This window comes from Eupeodes corollae, chromosome 3, assembly GCF_945859685.1.
Source record: "Eupeodes corollae chromosome 3, idEupCoro1.1, whole genome shotgun sequence".
In the NCBI taxonomy this organism is placed as follows: domain Eukaryota; kingdom Metazoa; phylum Arthropoda; class Insecta; order Diptera; family Syrphidae; genus Eupeodes; species Eupeodes corollae.
The window spans coordinates 80,031,393-80,048,665 of NC_079149.1; positions in this window are offsets into that span (position 1 = coordinate 80,031,393).

The following is a 17,273-nucleotide window of genomic DNA, read 5'->3' on the forward strand; positions in this document are numbered from 1 at the left end:
AACTTTATAGTTCTGCAACACGGAATTTTAATTTAAGCAAGAACAAAACTAAAATTTAAGCCAACTGGAAAATTATCTCTTTTTATAAACTTGTCGAGTCCTTATCCATTATTTATGGATTCAATGTTAATTATTATTTAATTCTATTTCTTATTAAATTCAGCAATCCCAGAGCAGTCACCACGCCAGTCGTCCGTTTGTAAATTAACCTCCTTTTCCTTTTCAAAAATCCCAGACATCATCCCGTTCGATGCTCTAGAGTCTCGACATCTCATGGGCTTACACTAAGCGGCGAACGGGTTAACATTTCCCAGTGACTTAATACTCCGGTTTCACTTAGGCACACGCAAATGCGGTGCCTAGCATTTCTTATACCTCGCACTGCGACACGGCCATCCTGTCACATCACATGTCCTCATGTGCTCGGCCAACCCTGACTTAAACTTTTTTTTTTTTTTTTTAACAACCTCTAATCTTCAATTTCACAACACTAAAAGCACCTCTGCTCAAACCATTTCTTAATTTCATTACCAACTTCCAACTAAGTGGCCACACAACAAAAAAAACGAACTTCCATCCAGTTCTCTCATCTCCATCTCTAACTCTGATGCATACCGCTCACTCACGGTCTACATTTAAGAGATTCCGATTTCAATTAAGCTACGGCTTTTCACCAAGTTACAATCATTATTATTACAATTTTTTTTTCAACATATTTCATTTCCATTCATTATTAACTTCGAATAAAGTGGTAGTAACCCACAAAGAACTTTCATCCAGTTCCCATACCTTTTTGAATCTAACACACACCGCGCACTCACGGTCTACATTTAAGAGATACCGATTTTTACTGAGCTACGGCTACATAACAATTCAATAATTTCTTTATTAAAACTTTATTCAAACGTTACAAAATAAACTGTATTCATAAACAAACACAAATATTTTCAAAAGTATTTTATTCCAATTGTTCTTCACTAACATATTCATCATTTACAAATTCTTCATTTAAATGTTCTTCATCAAAATATTCTTCATTTAAATATTCTTCATTTAATTATTCCTCATTTAGACATTCTTCATTTAACAAATTAAAATTTTCATCATCTTTTAAAACATTAACATTTTCTCTTTCATTTAAAATATTACGGTTTTCTTCTTCATTTACAACATAAACATTTTCTTCTTCATTTAAAACATAAGCATTTTCTTCTTCATTTAAAACATAAACATTTTCTTCTTCATTTAAAACATTAATATTTTCTTTATTTGCAGTTCGTTTACTTAATTTTACATTACTATCTAGTTTGCCATAAGAAGGCATTTTTCTAAGGCGATCATGAGCATATTTATAAGTGCGATTAGAATCAAGAGCTTTGAGAACATATCTATCACCATCTAGAACTTCTATAACACTGAATGGGCCTTTGTATTTTTGGTCAAGTTTCGTTTGATTACGTTCATCATCCTGTAATAATACAAAATCACCTATTGAGAATTTGACTAACTTTGCTTTTGTATTGTCAAATCTAGACTTATCATATGCAGCATTTTTGTTGATATTGTCAATAGACTGTGCTCGAATTTCAATTAAATCAATATCAGAATCTTCACTTTCTAAAAACATCAAATCAAGGGGCCTTGCTATTTTTCCAATCATTAGCTCAAGCGGCCTTGATTTTGTTACACGATTAACTGAACAATTTAAAGCTAACTGGATGCCCGAAAGAGAATCTTGCCACGAACAATCCCTACTAGTCTCTGCAACTGTTAGCATATTTTTCAAGGTACTCATAGTCCTCTCTACTTGGCCATTTGCCCGAGAGCTGCCAGTAGAAATTAAATGAAGGTTTATGTTATGTGAATTACAAAACTCACGAAAATCTAAACTTGTAAAACATCGACCCTGATCTGCAATAATCCTCTGTGGGGCCCCAAAAATTGAAACACTCATTTTAATTGCTTTTATGCTACTTTCAGAATCAATATGCAATGTGTGATATAGTAAAACAAATTTTGTAAATGCATCAATTAGTACAAATACATATTCCTTCTTATCGTTTTTGCCACTTAATTTACCTGTGGCGTCAATGTGGACTGTATGCCATGGAATAGGAATCTTCGGAATCGGATGCAATTCTGCTTGAATCTTACCTGAATGTGACTTAGATACCCTACAAGTTACACAATTTTCTACAAATTTTCTTACGTATTTCGCCATATGTTCAAACCAAAATTGATCATATAATTTTTCAAGAGTTTTCTCCCACCCAAGATGCATGAGAGCTGTGTGGGTAGAATTTATAACAGACCAGCGGAGGCTCCTCGGAAGTATAGGTAGACACCGGGATCTGCCATTTCTTTGTATTTTTCGATTTAATACCGCAGAACGAAACTCGTAAGTCTTAGCTATATCTTCGTCTAACTTATCCTTATTTAAATCATCTATCAGTTTAAGAAGTTCAGGATCGCGTTGTTGCTCAGCAAGCAACCAATTTTTCGGAAGAGTATTAACATTGACTTCCTTGTGTTGAATCTTTTTTACAGGATTCTCATTCGAGTCTGGTAATGGATTTCGTGAAAAGAAATCAGCATGACACATCCGTTTACCATCTCTATAAATGATATCAAAGTCAAAGGCCTGTAAAAATGCCCACCATCTATGCACCCTAGGTGTAAGATCTAATTTCTTTTTTGAAGACTGCAAAGAATTGCAATCTGTGAAGACAGTAAATTTGCGTCCATGCAAATAGTGCCGGAAATGCTGGATAGCATTGACAACTGCAAGGGTTTCTAATTCATAAGAGTGATATTTAGATTCTGAAAATGTAGTTCGTTTACTAAAGTAAGCTATTACATGACGAAGTTTGTTTTCACTTTGCATTAGCACTGCCCCGTAACCTATCGAACTCGCATCAGTGTGAAGTTCTGTTTCACACTTAGGATCAAATATTCTTAACAAAGGCTCATTGGTAAGAATTGTTACAATTTTTTGTCTAACCGACTCATGTTTTGGTGTCCAAGAAATATCGCCTTTAACAATTTTCGTTAATTCATACAAAGGAGCCATTATTTGAGAACATTGTGGAATAAATTGTCGAAAATAAGATGCGAGTCCTATGAACTGACGTAGTTGAGTAACAGTCCTAGGAGGTGGAAGGGAAACCAATGATTCTACCTTCTTGGAATTTGGTCTCACTTCTCCATGACTCACCTCAAAACCAAGATATTCTACTCTCTGTTTAAAAAAAGAACATTTCTTCATATTAAAAGAAAACCCAGCATTTGTCAATACCTCCAGTACAGTTCGAACCCTAACAAGACCTTCATTTAAATCTTCACCCCCTAAGATCAAAATGTCATCCATGTACACCACCACGTATGTATTAGCGAGTTCCCCCAATGCCTTAATGACGGCACGTTGAAAAACGGAGGGTGCGTTCCGTAACCCGAAAGGCATGACAAGATACTCAAATTGGCCATCCAAAGTTAAGAATGCTGTCTTTTCAATTGAATCTGGATGCATAGGCACCTGGTGGTAACCACTGGCCATGTCAAGAATTGTAAAATAAAAACAGCCGTGAAGTCGGTCAATTTGATCCTGTATCAATGGCAAAGGAAATCTTTGAGGAATTGTGTTGTCGTTCAATTCACGAAAATCAACGCACATGCGATCTGACCCATCCTTCTTCTTCACGAGCAAAACAGCACTAGCAAATGGGGATGAACTAGGACGAATAACATTAGCTGCTAGAAGTTCTTTTATTTTATCACGTACAATTGTTCGTTCGTCTGTACTTAGTCTATGGGGACGACGATACACAGTCTTAGTTGGATCTTTAAGATTTATATGCATTGCTTCAACGTTCGCTGGTCTACAAGGAGTACCGTGAATAAAAAACTCTTAAATTCGTTTAAAACAGAAAGCAACCTCTGTTTGAATTCTGCCTGAATATCTGTATCAATTTTCTCAAAATCAATGGTTTTATTTACCGAATTGCATTTCTTGAACAACTTTAACTTTGCTAAATGCTAAAATATCAGCAGTCATATGGATAGCTAATCCCTGTTTTAAAATTTCACGGCCTATCAAAACATCATGGCCCACACAGTTATCAGGTAGAACATGAAACAGAATTTCAATGGGAATTCCATCTATTATCACATTAGCTAGAATCTGAATAGTACTCCTGACACTTTTTTGACCAATTCCTGTCATGCTTACAATGCTTCCAAAATGTTTGCCTCTAAATTTACAACTGATTGATTCTTTAACAATTGAACACTCAGAACCGGAATCATAATAAAATAAAATTTGCTTACCAAAATGTGTTAGTGTCCCTGAAGGGGAATCAATTTGACAAACATCAACTCTGCGTACATCTGAAGAAACTGCGGAACTGCTTTCACTCCTGCTACTAACACCAAGGCAACGAGATGCAAAATGTCCAGGTCCTCCACACTTGAAACAAGTAATATTGTTTGTCGACCTAGCAGCTGGAACCTCCTTGGACGATGATTCTGTTGACCGCATGCTTTAGTAACGACAGGTAACAGATTTATGGCCAACTCTTCCACATTTGAAACACGTTATGTTTGTCGGAGGAGCTTTAAATCGCTTAGCATCAACTCCACTAACTTCAGATGGATTAGCTCGTCTCTTCAGGAATGACAATGCCTTTAACTCCTGTTGCAAACGATTCCTGTCTTCAATTTCAGTCGTGAATGCAAGTCGTTGGACACGGGGCTCGAACTGAGATAATTGTGCCAAAACTGTGGCGACAGCAATTTGTTCTGGCGACAGGTTTTTCCAACGGGACAACAAAGACGTTAACATGCTTGCAGCGAATGATGCAAGACACTCGCCCTCCTTGGGCTTGGTGTTACCAACATTAATTAGGAACGCCGCAGATGTTTCTGGACAGTCATACCTAGCCTGAAACATGTCCTTGAACTGATTCCATGTCATACCAGAAAATGAGACAGAAGAAAACCATTCCGAAGCTTGTCCTTTGAGAGCACGACTCAACTCAATAACTAGAGCGGCGTCATGAAGTGGCTGGTCTCCCATGCAAATGTCTGATGTTGAAATCCAAGCTCTGGCATTCGCATTTTGTTTGTCAGGATCATATACAGGCAACTGTATACTGTTGCTTGTCGTTGGCGTCTTCATTGCCTGAAGTAGTGCCATAAAATGTTTGTTTTGCTGCTCCAATAACAGCTTCCATCCTTCTGTATCCATATTTAGTTGAGGTGTGATGGATCCCACTTCTGATGTCGAATCCTTATCCATTATTTATGGATTCAATGTTAATTATTATTTAATTCTATTTCTTATTAAATGCAGCAATCCCAGAGCAGTCACCACGCCAGTCGTCCGTTTGTAAATTAACCTCCTTTTCCTTTTCAAAAATCCCAGATATCATAACGTTCGATGCTCTAGAGTCTCGACATCTCATGGGCTTACACTAAGCGGCGAACGGGTTAACATTTCCCAGTGACTTAATACTCCGGTTTCACTTAGGCACACGCAAATGCGGTTCCTAGGATTTCTTATACCTCGCACTGCGACAAACTTAAATTAATAAAAGTATATGTAACGTTGTAAGAACCTTAAGTTTTTTATTTAGTTGTCTGAAAGTTTGAAAACAAGAGTTTTCGTATTTTAATGTGTTAAAGTATCTCATTGCAATAAAATTGAATTAAATTAAATAATTTATTGAAAGAAAAAATCATAAAACCAATGTAACGAACAAATATTTGTATTCCGAAGTAATTGACGTTTATTAAATGCAAATTAATAAACCACAGCTAATTTATATATTAAGACCTAAGTGGCACAGTTGGAATTTTCTGTCTCATTGATGGCACCGCTAGCAGAAAGTTGGATAGTTTAACTTCTTTTTCGTTGTAGATAATCCTCGATGGTCTGACTTAAACCCTTATCCTGTCAAACTCAAGTATGGCTCGTAATAACCTAATAACGCAATAGGAAATCGATTTCGTGACTTTGTACTGTTCTCACAACTTTCTAGTCTCATACAAGCTTCAAAATTGTTTTAATAAATATTGTAGTATAAAATTAAGGCAACTATCATTAATAATGTGTAATTCCCCTTATGTTTAGGTTTCAGAGTTTCGTAGCTAGATGTCGCACGCTGAGCGCGAAACTCTGAAACCTGAGACATAGAAGCGAGACAAAAGGTTGTTTGGCTCGCTCTCATAAAAATTTGTATTCTAACGTCTATTCTATTCAACGGACGCGCCCAAGCCAGTCGAATTAGATTTGTAGTCTTTAAATAAGAGTTATATTTTAATAAAGAAATTATATACCACAACGTCAGATGTGGGGTAATACACCAAAAGAAAACTAAATTATTGTGTATATTACCTCTTTTTGCGGATTTAAAGCCAGCTATGACAAAACTCAACAAAGCACAATTGGTTGAAGCACTTCAGAGCGCTGGAGTAGATGTGCCAGACACGGCTTCTCTAGCTCAACTTCGGGCATTGTATGAAAGTACAGTTACAGTGGCACCCCAACAACCTTCTGGTGAGTTAACTGAGAAAACTCCACCTTCTGCTGAGCTAACCGAGGAAACTCCACCTTCTGCATCTCCGAATGGAGAGAATACTTCCGAAACACTGGCCGCTTCTGATAACAGGCACAGTAATACAGCTTCTGATGTCCAAGACTTGGAAGAAGAACAAGAGCTGGCCAGACTTGAGCGTCGGAAAAAAATCCTTGAGCTAAGGAAAGAATTGGACCAGATGGAAGCGCCCACAACATCTTCGGTTGCACCATGGCGTGCAGTGGACTTCTCAGACATCGAAAATGCTGTTCCTGCATTCAACGGTGACGATCCATACAGCATCACTAAATGGATAGTTGACTACGAAGATGTGACCGACTCGCTGGGATGCGATGACCGATGCAAGTACTTGTCTGCACGCCGTCTCATGCAGGGAACTGCGAAAATGCTGTTACGCACGGTCTACGTTGACAACTGGGATTCTTTGAAGCAAATACTTATCAAAGAATTCGACCATAAGATGAGCAGACAGCAGGTCTATCGTCAACTGAGTGAGAGAGTACGTCGTCAGGGCGAGCCACTTCTTCGATATGTCATATGTATGCAAGAACTTGGGTCACATGCTGAAATCGATGAGGCAGAGTTGATCGAATTCATTATCGATGGTTTGAGGGATTCACCAGCAAATGTCTCTATTCTTTTTGCCGCCAAAACTATAGTAGAGCTCAAAAACCTCTTGCCACGATACGAAAAAAGAAGAGTTCCGAGGACTATGGTTGCTAGGGCAACAACTTCTGGAGGAAATATGGTTCCCTCAACTTCAGCATCAAACAACGAGCAGTCCAAGAGATGTTTTAATTGCTCAAAGTATGGGCACATCGCAGCAAAATGTCCAAAGGAGCAACGACCAGCTGGATCCTGTTTCAAATGTGCTGACGAGGGGCACACTTACAAAAACTGCCCTTATATTGTGAAGACCAGAGTTGGAGCCGTGAACCGGGATGCCCTACATGATGACACCAAGGAGCTGACTCAGAGTTTGGATGCTGTTCAGATGGTGAGTGTCGCCTTTATGACAAATAAGAATAAGTGCACAAAATTTATCGATTGTTGTTCTCTTTTGGATACCGGTAGTCCGATTAGTTTCATACGAAAGTCTGTTCTGCCTGAAGAAATTAACGTTCAAGAATCATTAACGTATTCAAGATTTAAAGGATTAGGAAACATTAAACTCTTTACGTACGGTACGATTAATTGTTATATTAATATAAAAGATAATTTAAATCTTGTTTCCCTTATGGTTATTCCAGATGAAGTAACTCCTATACCTTTACTTATTGGTCGTGATCTCCTTGAAATCTTTAATATAAAACTTAACATGAACTGTAATAAAGTTAATATAACTTCTGAGCAGTGTCAAAATGAAATTTGTTCGAATAAAGTTTTTCTTTCTAACCAATTGTATATGTGCACTTATTCTGATGAAAAAACCGAACCTTCAGAGTGTAGTCATTATAAGAACAACATAAATGATGTTTTTGGGAGCAGCGTATTAGCCGGTGAATTAAAGATACAACCTAAAGAACTTAGTGATTGCTTCAAAGACAAGTTGAATACATTTGATCATGATCGGATTAAGCTTAAAGACGATCTTGATGTGAAGAGAGAATACAATAATGTTGAGGTAGATAGTGATTTATTTGGCTGCCATGCTTTTGAGATTATATGGGATAGAAAAGATTATATAGATATTGATTCAAATCTTAGTTTAGACATTTCAAAAACTATTAAAAATATAGTATCTCAAAATTATTTGAATTTTGATAAAACTATGGTTTCACCAAAGGATTTTGAGATGCACATTAGACTTACATCTGATATTCCTGTTTGTTTTGCTCCGCGAAGGCTATCAGTCTCAGAAAAAGGTACTGTGAGTGAAATAATAAAAGACCTATTGGAAAAACGAATTATTCAGCCAAGTAGTTCTCCGTATGCTGCACCAATAGTTTTAGTTAAGAAAAAATCTGGTGAAACCAGAATGTGTATAGACTATCGAGCATTGAACAAACGTACAGTAAGAGATCCTCATCCAATACCATTGATAGACGATTGCATTGAATACCTGGAGGGGAAGAAGGTTATGACCTTATTAGACCTTAAGAGTGGGTTTTACCAGGTAAAGGTAGCAGCAGATTCAACACAATTAACATCTTTCGTAACCCCGAACGGTCAATGGGAATTTCTTAAAATGCCTTTCGGCCTTAAGAATGCGCCCAGTGTTTTTCAGAGATTCATAATTCAAATTTTTCGTGAATTTATAGACAGAGGAGATATAGTTGTCTACCTAGATGATATATTAATTGCTAGTAAAACTATTACTGAACATTTTGAGATACTTACTAAAATTTTATGTTGTGTAGCGAAGAATGGGTTGGAGCTCAACTTGTCAAAATGTCGCTTTGCATATTCGAAACTTGATTACTTAGGGTTTAAAGTAACGGAACATGGCATCCAACCTAGTGATTCCCATATTCGAGCGATTGCTCAATATCCTGTGCCTAAAGACAGAAAGAAATTGCATTCATTTTTAGGACTTTGTTCATACTTTCGCAGGTTTGTCGAATCCTTTTCAAGAATAGCAAGACCTCTTTATAATTTATTAAAAGCTGAAACTCCTTTTAGATTTACTTCCGAATGCGAAGATGTTTTTCAGACTTTAAAGGAACGGTTAACATCTCCACCTGTATTGGCAATCTATAGTCCAAGGAAAGAAACAGAACTGCATTGCGATGCAAGTTCATTAGGGTATGGTGCAGTTCTACTCCAACGACAAGAAGATGATAAATTACATCCGGTAGCATTCTTCTCTAAAAGCACCACTGATCAAGAGGCCAAATACCATAGTTTTGAATTGGAAACTTTAGCCATAATTTCAGCTTTACGTCGGTTCCGTGTTTATTTGCAAGGTATTCCTTTTACAATCGTAACTGATTGCAGTTCTTTAACAATGACACTGAACAAAAAGAATGTTAATCATAGAATTGCTCGATGGGCCTTAGAGCTGGAGGATTATGATTATAAGGTCAAACATCGTAGTGGTGCCAATATGAATCATGTTGATGCCTTAAGCAGATGTAATGTTATATCCGTTATTGACTCTGAGGATGTTGATTTCCAACTCAGAGCAGCCCAAAATCGAGATGTAAAGATTTTGGAAATGAAAAACAAACTATATTTAAAAGATAATAATTCGTTTTTAGTTCAGGATGGTATTGTCTTCAAAAAAAATAAAAATGGTAAACTTCGATTCTATGTCCCATCTGAAATGGAAACTAATGTTATAAGAATGATCCATGAGAAAATTGGGCATTTAGGTGTAACAAAAAGCTCTGATCAAATTGGCCGTCACTATTGGTTTCCGAATGTTCAGGAAAAAGTTGAAAAATACATTAAAAATTGTATCCGTTGCATAATGCACTCAGCACCAGTTCGATCTAATATACGCAATTTGTTCAATATTCCTAAGGAGCCCATTCCATTCCATACAATACACTTGGATCATCTTGGTCCTCTCCCTTCAATAAAGTCAAAGAGAAAACATATATTAGTGGTAATAGATGCATTTACAAAGTTCACTAAATTATACCCAGTTGTATCTACAAGCTCAAAAGAAGTATGTGCAGCACTAAGAAAATATTTTGAGTATTACAGTAGGCCATCAAGAGTAATTACTGATAGGGGAACCTGCTTTACATCACTAGAGTTTAGTTCATTTGTTATAGACCAGAATATAGATCATGTTAAGGTGGCAGTTCATTCGCCACAGGCCAATGGTCAAGTAGAGCGAGTCAATAGGGTATTAACTGGCATGCTTGCTAAGCTTTCGGAACCAATCGAGCACTCAGATTGGGTTGTTACTTTAACACAAATAGAATTCGGACTAAATAACACTATACATCGCGCTATTCAAAATACACCAAGTCAATTGTTATTTGGTATTAACCAAAGGGGAGTAGTAATCGACAAATTAACAGAATTTCTTGATGATAAACAATTAAGTCAACTGGAAAGAAATCTTGAATTGTCAAGAGAAAAGGCTTCAGAAGCAATCACTAAGATTCAGGAATATAATATTAAATATTTTAATGAGCATAATAACCCGGCACGTATATACGATGAGGGTGATTATGTAGTAATAAAAAATGTAGATACAACAACCGGTGTAAATAAGAAATTGGTTCCAAAGTTCAGAGGCCCATACGTTGTTTACAAAATTCTACCTAATGATAGATACGTAATACGCGATATCGAAGGTTGTCAAATCACACAGCTGCCATATGATGGCATTGTCGAGTCTCGAAATATTCGACTTTGGAAGAATCGAGACTCTGAAGGTTCGGTTGATTAAGGGCGACACCTACCATCTCATGATTATAACTTAAGACTTGTTTGTTTAATTTAATCGTGGGCGATCAAATTGTCAGATTGGCCGAGTTGTAGTATAAAATTAAGGCAACTATCATTAATAATGTGTAATTCCCCTTATGTTTAGGTTTCAGAGTTTCGTAGCTAGATGTCGCACGCTGAGCGCGAAACTCTGAAACCTGAGACATAGAAGCGAGACAAAAGGTTGTTTGGCTCGCTCTCATAAAAATTTGTATTCTAACGTCTATTCTATTCAACGGACGCGCCCAAGCCAGTCGAATTAGATTTGTAGTCTTTAAATAAGAGTTATATTTTAATAAAGAAATTATATACCACAATATGATTAAAAATCAAACCAGCATAAAAGTTTTCATATATGCGTTTCGCCCCAATGTGATGATCATCAGAAGATGGCCATTGCACCTTGTCTTGACGCATATTTTCTACAGAGAGCAACTTCGAATTATATAGTTGCTATAAGTCTTCAAAGAAGATATATTGTAGCTATTTTTATTGCCTTGCTATGGGACTTTTGAAGAAGAAAACACCGAACACCGTTTATTTTAATAAATATGACTTAAAATCAAATCGGGTTAAAAGTATTTGTGGCGGTCCTGACATCTATGTGACAACTCTGATGACTAAACTCAAAGTCACCGCTCACTCACAGGAGGCTCTGCAATCGGTTGAAAGCAAAATTCAAATATTGTGACCAACGATTTTGTCTCAGACTGCAGCTGCCGATTTTATAATTATAGACATTCAATAAAACTTCGATGTCCAGAGTGGTTCAGTTTTTGTTATATTCCGAAAAATAAATATTTTAATTTGTAATTTATTACATCTTGTGTTTCATTGGTACTACACACCAAAGTGGTGACCCCGAAGTGATCTCGTCATAATTAAGCACAAGTCTACAATTTATTTGCCTTTCCTTTTTTCTCTTTTTAATTTACGAGGACATGGTGGATCAGGATCCTGAAGCAGCTGGCCAAGCAGCAAACGCTGCTGCACGGGCACCATTGATAGCAGAAATCGCAGCATTGAAGAACCTCAAGATTCCACCATTTTGGAAGATAAACCCAGCCTTGTGGTTCGTGCAAATTGAGGCGCAATTCCACAACAATAGGATCTCTTCAGATAACAGCAAATTCAATGCTATCATCGCTGCCCTGGACCCTGAGATTTTAAATGAGGTTTCAGATCTCAGACACCACCAGCCGTCGACAAATATCTGGCTTTTAAGAGACAACTGATTGCGCGGTTTACTGAGTCCAAAGAGCGGCAACTAAACAAACTAATGACGTCACTCGAACTCGGCGACAAGCGTCCGTCAAGTCTCTTGAGAGAGAGGAGAAGGCTGGCAGGAGAAAATGTGCCCGATGACATGCTCTCCACAATTTGGATGTCGAGGATGCCAAATCATGTCCGTGGAATTTTGTCTGCCAACCTAAACATTGACCTCGTCACCTTATCAGAGATAGCAGACAAGATAATGGACAACATGTCAGCAACAACATCAAACCAGGTTTTCGCTGCGAATGTCGATGAGTGCCAAAACAACTTAACTCTTGACCAACGCCTGACTGAGGTGGAAGCTACGTTGGCTAACTTGACTACGATGGTACAAAGCCTAAAAGCCGACCGAAACAGATCTAGAGGCAAGTCTAGAACCAGATCGTTTTCTAGAGACAGGAAGGCCTCGTCAAAAGGAGTATGCTTCTACCACAGTAAGTACGGCGAAGAAGCGAGGAGGTGTGACAAACCTTGCAGTTTCCCCCAAAAAAACTAGCAAGTCTGTTGTCACCCAAGGCGGTTGACAACAGCCCACAGATTTGCAAGGAAAGCCGCCTTTTCATTTTTGATAAGGGAACCCATCAAAAGTTCTTGCTCGACTCTGGCTCCACAATATGCGTTTTGCCTCGCTCCAATGATTGCTCAAACCAGAGAGGAGAAACAACACTTCTCGCGGCTAACAACTCGCCAATACATACTTACGGCAACAAAACCCTCACGCTCAACATCGGTCTTCGGAGAGCCATCACTTGGCCCTTAATAATTGCAGACGTCAAAACAGCAATCATTGGAGCAGATTTACTGGCACACTATGGCCTCTTGATCGATCTTAAGGCTAAACGCATCATCGACAGGACAACAACACTGACGGCGCTTGAGAGAATTGAGTCGACCGACGTCACCAGACTACTTTCCATTAATGGACCTGATACCTACATTAGTCTGGTGAACCAATTCATCCTTGCCAACAATAACAGTTCCAAACCGAAGGCCACTACGATGCAACACCATATAACAACCACAGGTCAGCCAAACGCCGAACGTCCGAGACGACTCTCTGGAGAAAAGTTGAAACAGGCCAAAACCGACATTGAGAACTTCGTAAAAAAAGGATATTGTCGCGTATCCAGTAGTCCTTGGGCTAGTCCCATCCATCTCGTAGAGAAGAAAACCGGCGGATGGAGATGTTGTGGTGATTATCGCCGCTTAAATGCACAAACTCAGCCCGATAGATACCCGATACCACACATCATGGACTTCACCGAAAATCTGCACAACAAATCTTTTTTCTCAATTTTGGACATGGACAAGGCGTACTACCAGATTCCAATGGCACCTGAAGATATCGAAAAGACAGCGATCACAACTCCTTTTGGATTGTTTGAGTTTGTGGTAATGCCATTTGGACTGAAGAATGCGACTCAAACATTCCAAAGGTTTATGGATATGGTTCTTCGCAACTTGGACTTCGTTTTCTGTTACATAGACGATATTCTGATCGCCTCAAACTCAGAAGAAGAGCACAAACAGCACGTCAGTCAAGTCTTGCAACGTCTCCAAGAGTATGGTTTGGTAATAAACATATCAAAATGCCAATTTGCGAAGTCTGAGGTCATATATCTTGGACACACCATCAACAAATTTGGTTGCAAGCCACCAGAAGATCGAATTGACGCCATTTCCAACTATCCAAAGCCAAACACCATAGCCGAACTACGTCGTTTCCTGGGAATCATTAATTATTATCGTCGCTACATACCAAACTGCGCCCACATGCAAGCACCATTGAATGGACTCATCAAGGATTCAAAGAAGAACGACAAACGGCCTGTTCCTTGGAACCCTCTTGCTGAAAAGGCTTTCCAAGAGTGCAAAAACAGCATCAAAGAGACAACTCTGCTTACACACCTCAACCAAAATGCATCACTGGTACTCACAACGGATGCTTCAGACACCGCAATCGGTGCCAAGCTAGAGCAAAAAGATTCCGACCAGAACAAACCCATTGGATTCTTTTCCTCGAAGCTTTCAAGTGCTCAGACTCGGTATAGTACTTATGATCGGGAGTTACTTGCCGTCTACCTTGCCATACAATTCTTCAAGCACATACTGGATGGTCGTCGCTTCGTAGTGCAGACTGATCACAAGCCATTAACCTACGCTTTTCAACAACGCTCAGACAAAGCTCCTCAACGTCGATTGAGACAATTGGATTTTATATCACAGTTCACTACCGATATAATTTACCTCCCCGGACAAAACAATACCGTAGCTGATGCGTTATCACGAGTGAATGCCATATCAATGCCTTCGCAGTTCGATCAACGGGAATTGCATCTTTCACAACTGCTCGACCCCGAACTACGCGAACTTCTAAGGTTTGGGAACACTTCCCTCAAACTGACCAAATTGACCTTGGAACCTGGGGTGGAATCGGCTAAGGTGATTGTTGATAAATGACAATCAAAATGATATAATTTGATCTACATAAGGTGATAGTCAAATTGATACCTAAAACGCTATCACAAAAAAATGTGATAGTCGTTTTCAAACAAATTTGTTTATTCCGAATAGAGCTACCAGACGCTCACACAAACGACTGGAAAATTTTCTTAGTTCACTTTGTTTCTTTTAAAAAACACATTCCTGTGACCGACAAAGCTTACGACATTCGAAAAAGAGCAAGAAAAGTAAGAATTTTATTCAAAATCAGCCAATTTGAAACTTTTATTCAGATATTTTATAAGAATCAATTTAAAATTTCACTAAGGCAACAACGAATTTTGACAATTTGATTCTGAAATTGTTCAATCGAATTGAATTGAGTTGAATCATCTTACACAGACGGAATGAAAATGATAGTCAATTTGACTATCAAAAAATTGATAGTCAACAATCACCTTAGCCGATTCCACCCCTGGTGTTAAAATCTACTGTGACATTTCGGACAACGCAATTCGACCCTACATACCATCCACTCTGCGTCGAAAAGCTTTCGAATCCATACACAACTTGTCTCATCCCAGCGGAAGATCAACCAGTCGACAACTCAGAGAAAAGTACATTTGGCCGAACATAAAAAAAGATGCACTGGAATGGTCTCGCACTTGCATCCAATGCCAACGATCGAAAGTGAGCCGACACACTAAGCTTTCACCTGAGTCAATCAACGTTTCAGACCAACGTTTCACACACGTACACATCGACCTGATTGTTCTTCCACTGTGCCAAGGAAACCGATACTGCCTAACGATGATCGACCGATTCAGCAGATGGCCGGAAGCCATACCCCTACAGGACATGAGTGCAGAGACAGTCGCAACAGCGTTCTACAACCATTGGGTTGCTCGATTTGGTTCACCAACTACTATCACAACCGACCAAGGCACCCAATTTGAGTCGGCCCTCTTCTCAGCACTGATGAAGATGATTGGAACAACGAGGATACGAACTTCACCTTACCATCCTGCCTCAAACGGACTAGTCGAACGATGGCATCGTTCCTTGAAGTCCGCGCTCATGTGCCATGAGGAAACCAACTGGATACAAGCGCTTCCAACAGTGCTAATAGGTCTTCGAACAACGTACAAAGAAGACATCAAAGCGTCCGCAGCCGAAATGCTTTACGGAACGAATCTGACGATTCCTGGTGAGTTTTTCGTTGACCAAGACATTGTTTCTGACCCACAGGTATTCGTCCAAAAGCATCGTGAAGTCATGCGCAAGTTTCGTGCATCTGCGACATCAAATCACCACACGAACTTGAAGTTGTTCATCCCACCTGATCTTCAAAAATGTTCACACGTTTTCCTTCGATGCGATGCGGTGAAGAAGCCACTCGAACAACCATACACTGGCCCTCATCCAGTTTTAAAACGAATCAATGACCGTCTCTTCACTATCAACGCAAATGGAAGAATTTTAAATATCTCGACAGAACGTTTAAAACCAGCACACATTTTTCCCAAAACTGCGCCAGAGAAGAACAACAAACACCATCATCATCAAGTATTGGTCATCAAACACGAATGGAACCACCATCTAATAATTCAACAAAATATCTTCCAATCTTAAAGAAATTTTCTCAACACAAAACAAAATTTGATAAACAACAAAAAGTTCAATTTGTATTTGACACATAAATTCTATCGTTCCTTCGGTACTAGAGGGGGAGTGATGTGGCGGTCCTGACATCTATGTGACAACTCTGATGACTAAACTCAAAGTCACCGCTCACTCACAGGAGGCTCTGCAATCGGTTGAAAGCAAAATTCAAATATTGTGACCAAAAACACTCTAGTAAAGATATAAATCCTTCGTACGTATCACCCTCCAAAACCCATTTGTTTACATTGTTGTATTTGTAATGTGAACGAATTCAACGAGAAAAAATTGACGTGTTTTCACGCATACATAGACACACTTACTGAGTTTTTTGGGGAAATTTAATAAATTGGAGGAGAAATTACACGCACACTATGAAAAAGTTTATGAGGCTGATTTCCGGTTTAGCTTGTAGGCAAACCAAGATGTCTACCGGGGATTTATATCTTTATATAGAGTGTTTTTGATTGTGACCAACGATTTTGTCTCAGACTGCAGCTGCCGATTTTATAATTATAGACATTCAATAAAACTTCGATGTCCAGAGTGGTTCAGTTTTTGTTATATTCCGAAAAATAAATATTTTAATTTGTAATTTATTACATCTTGTGTTTCATTGGTACTACACACCAAATATTCATATATGCGTTTTGCCCCGATGTAATGGCTGGGCTCATCAGAAGACGCATATTTTCTCGAATAAATCGAGATTCCATATAATCTTCAAAATTGTGTTCTGCTCCTTGAGGAATAGCAACATACGAACATCTTTATGTGTTTTTTTTTCCAAAACTGATCAGCTGGCCTACCTTACAATAAGAAATTCACCTTCATATTGTGAGTTTCTTGTGAGGTTTCTTATGAGTGATTTACAGTAAACTATGATTTGTCAGCATTACACTTAAAGACTAAAAC